Source organism: Bidens hawaiensis, unplaced genomic scaffold (assembly GCF_021521415.1).
Source record: "Bidens hawaiensis isolate Kalapana, Puna unplaced genomic scaffold, B.hawaiensis_p1.1 tig00017568_1, whole genome shotgun sequence".
Lineage (NCBI taxonomy): Eukaryota > Viridiplantae > Streptophyta > Magnoliopsida > Asterales > Asteraceae > Bidens > Bidens hawaiensis.
The window spans coordinates 121,083-125,667 of NW_027492656.1; positions in this window are offsets into that span (position 1 = coordinate 121,083).

The following is a 4,585-nucleotide window of genomic DNA, read 5'->3' on the forward strand; positions in this document are numbered from 1 at the left end:
GTAATCCCTTTCTTCAGTTTTGCATGGCTGACTGTATAATAATTACACGTATCAATTAACTATCACTACTCATATCATCTTTCTAGTCTTAGCTATTACCCACAACGAACGGGGGTCCGGAGGCAGCGCCCCTGGCAGCGGGGTTCTAGGGGCGGCAGCCCCTAGCAGGGTCCAAGGGGCAGAGCCCCTGGTTGGGGTCGAGCTGTATTAAGCGCATTTCTCAGCGAACTTAACTTTTGGTGAACTTAATATTAAGCGAATTTAACATTAGCGAACTTGTATTAGGCGAAGTTCACAGCTTGGCGAACTTATAACTAGCGAAGTTCACATCTTGGCGAACTTATAACTAGCGAAGTTGGCCAGCGAACTTAGTATCTGGCGAACTTGACTATCGGCGAACTTGACCTTTAGACGAACTTATCTTCAAGCGAACTTAACTTGGCGAAGTTGGCTTGTAAGCGAAGTTTAGCTACAGCGAACTTATACAACGAAGTTATATAGTAAGCGAAGTTCGTGGTCTGCTGCTCACTGGTTCGCTTCGTCGCACATTTCACAACTTCGATACTCATTTTATGATTTGGCCTTAGTCCTAAACGTTCCCTTGACCATTTGCGGTCCAATCTTGACCCGTTTATAACATAAAGCACGAACCTTTATAGTGAACGTTTAGAGAATGGATCTAGGGTTTCATTTTAAACGAGCCGTTTAGGTTCGCGGGTCCGTTAGGTTCATTTTATCATCAAGTTTACAACTTTACGTTTTGTCTATACTCGATCTACTCCCGTTATAAGTTTCAAGGCTAAACGTTTATAAAAACGTAAACTTTAAGATCAAAGCGTACCTTTTCGTGTTTGTTTGGCTTAGTCACGGACCTTAGATCTTGTATTTATCTTGCGTATTGAAGGATCTATCAAGAATCTCGTTTGCTTGGCCTTGGATCTCACTCTCGCTCTCGGCCGTATATAGGTGTAAGTGTATGTGTGTGTTTTTGAGTGTGTAGAGATTAGGATGGAAATGAATGAGGGTTTAGGGTTTTAGGTTGGTTTAGGGGATATTTATATCCCTTAAAGCCCATGGACCTAAAGCACATTCCTATTTAACCCACCTTAAGTAATCTAAGTCCATGATCCGTTATTTACTCGATATTAATTAATAAATAACGCGAAATCCCTAAACGCAACTTTCTTTATTTAGCATCATAATATTCAGTATGTTACAAGTCTTCCCTCCTTAAAGAGGTTTCGTCCCCGAAACCTAACTATCTACTTAAACAGATTAAGGTAGAACTTGCGCATCTCATCCTCAGCTTCCTAAGTAGCATCTGATCCTTTGCGATGTTTCCATATCACTTTCACCAAAGGTATAACCTTATGACGAAGCTGTTTCTCCTTGCGATCAACAATCTCTATCGGTTGCTCAATGTAGTTCAGCTGTTCATCAACCTCAATGTCCATCAATGGCACGTGAGACGTGTCATCAGCTAGACACTTCCTCAGATGGGAAACATGGAAGGTCGAATGAATTCCCTCCAACTCATCGGGTAAATCCAACTTATAAGCTAATTCACCCACACGATCTAAGATCTTAAACGGTCCAACGTACCTCGGACTAAATCTTCCTCTTTTCCTGAAACAGATAATCCCCTTCCAAGGCGAGACCTTGAGCATCACATTGTCACCAAAGTTAAACTCAATTGGTCGTCGCCGCTTATCAGCATAAGACTTTTGTCTGTCTTGAGCAGCTTTCATTCTTGCCTTAATCTGATCGATCTTTGAAGATGTTTCTTGAACCACTTCTAAACTTCCCATCTCCTTCTGACCAATCTCTCCCCAACACACCAGAGTCCTACATCGTCTACCTTAAAGCATCTCAAACGGTGGCATACCAATACTTGAATGGTAGCTGTTGTTATAGGAGAACTCTGCCAGATGCAGATGATCATCCCAACTTCCATCAAAGTCTAAAACGCAAGCACGTAGCATGTCCTCAAGGGTCTGGATCGTCCTTTCAGACTGTCCATCCATTTGAGGATGATACGTCGTACTGATGTTCAACCTCGTTCCCATAGCTTCATGGAATTTCTTCCAGAACCTCGATGTGAATCGAGTATCTCTATCAGACACAATCGACAGTGGCACTCCATGCTTAGATACAACCTCTCTGATGAACAAACTTGCTAACGTTTCTGACGAGATGGCCTCTCGTATAGGCAGAAAGTGAGCACTTTTGGTCAAACGGTCCACTATCACCCAAATGGTATCATGATGCTTAGCTGTACGAGGTAGCTTAGTTATGAAATCCATGGTGATGTGTTCCCATTTCCATTCAGGTATCTCAAGCGGTTGCATCTTTCCATAAGGCTTCTGGTGCTCTTCCTTGACTTGTAAACGAGTTAAGCACTTACTAACATAATCTACTACGTCATTCTTCATTCCTGGCCACCAATAGTCTCTTTTCAAATCTTGGTACATCTTAGTAGCTCCTGGATGAATCGAATATCTTGACTTGTGAGCTTCATCTAAGATTCGACCTCTGAGATCTCCATGGCGTGGAATCCACATACGGTCAAACCTAGTTTTAACACCATGTGTGTTTTCCATCAACTCGTCTTGCTGGCCATAAATTCTTTCTTTCTTTATTAACCTTTCGTCTACTAACACCTCTGACTGTATCTTGATGATTTCTTCAAAAAGACTTGAGTTCATAATCAACTGGTATAACTTCACTGTTGCAAGGACTTCCTCATTCTTACGGCTTAACGCTTCGGCGACTACATCAGCTTTACCAGGGTAGTACTTAATATCGCAGTCGTAATCCTTTATCAATTATAACCATCTCCTCTGCCTCATGTTTAGCTCTTTCTGCTCGAAGAAGTACTTTAAACTTTTATGATCTGTATAGATAGTACACTTAGTACCGTATAGGTAATGCCTCCATATCTTTAAGGCATCCACCACTGCTGCTAGCTCTAAATCATGCTTCGGATAAGTACTCTCATGAACTTTCAACTCTCTAGACGCGTAAGCTATCACCTTTCCTCGTTGCATCAACACGCAACCTAACCCACAATGTGAAGCATCCGTACAAACAACCAAATCCTCGTCACCATCGGGTAAAGAAAGGATTGGAGCTTGCGTGAGTCTCTTCTTTAACTCCTGAAAAGCCTCTTCCTGAAACTTACCCCAACTGAACACTATCGACTTTCGGGTCATACTGGTCAACGGTGCGGCTATCTTGGAGAAACCTTCGATGAATCTCCTATAGTAGCCAGCTAACCCTAGGAAGCTTCGTATATCAGTCGGATTCTGTGGAGTCTTCCAATTCGTTATAGCCTCAATCTTAGCTGGGTCCACGGTAATCCCTTCAGGATTGATCACGTGACCTAGAAATTGTACTTCTCGCAACCAGAACGCGTATTTCGAAAACTTAGCATACAACTTCTCTTTCTTCAGAGTCTCCAATACTTCCTTGATGTTCAACATGATCAGACTCGCTCTTTGAATAAATCAATATATTGTCGATGAAGACAGTAACTGACTTATCCAACATTGGCCGACACACCCTATTCATCGTGTCCATAAATGCTACAGGAGCATTTGTTAGACCGAATGAAATTACGAGGAACTCGTAGTGTCCATACCGCGTCCGAAACGCTATTTTAGGGATGTCTGCCTCTTTCACCTTCAACTGATGATAGCCTGATCTGAGATCTATTCGTGAGAACCAACTTGAACCTTGCAGTTGGTCAAATAGATCATCAATCCTTGGCAAAGGATATCTATTCTTTACCATAAGCTTATTCAACTCACGATAATCAATGCACATTCTCATACTTCCATCCTTCTTCTTCACGAACAACACCGGTGCTGAACATTCTCATTCTCATACTTTATAAAAACGTAAACTTTAAGATCAAAACGTACCTTTTCGTGTTTGTTTGGCTTAGTCACGGACCTTAGATCTTGTATTTATCTTGCGTATTGAAGGATCAATCAAGAATCTCGTTTGCTTGGCCTTGGATCTCACTCTCGCTCTCGGCCGTATATAGGTGTATGTGTGTGTTTTTGAGTGTGTAGAGATTAGGATGGAAATGAATGAGGGTTTAGGGTTTTAGGTTGGTTTAGGGGATATTTATATCCCTTAAAGCCCATGGACCTAAGGCCCATTCCCATTTAACCCACCTTAATTAATCTAAGTCCATGATCCGTTATTTACTCGATATTAATTAATAAATAATGCGAAATCCCTAAACGCAACTTTCTTTATTTAGCATCATAATATTCAGGATGTTACACTAATGGGATTAGAAGAGAAGGGAGGGATACTAACGTTAATGTAAGATGAAGGTTTAATTTGTTTTAAAATAGGATTATAGGGGCAGAGGAAGGGATAATTTTGGTAGTAACATGTATCAAATAGGGGATTTAATCAAAACAAGAGTGCCGAGGGGGCTTCTAGTTATGGCTTTAATGCTTATCAAAAGGCTGATATTGATGTAGCTGGTACTATCTATGAGGGGGCTTCCTTTGAAGGTTGTGATAATAGTAATGGTGTAAATGGATTACCTCTTAAAAGGGCAATATGG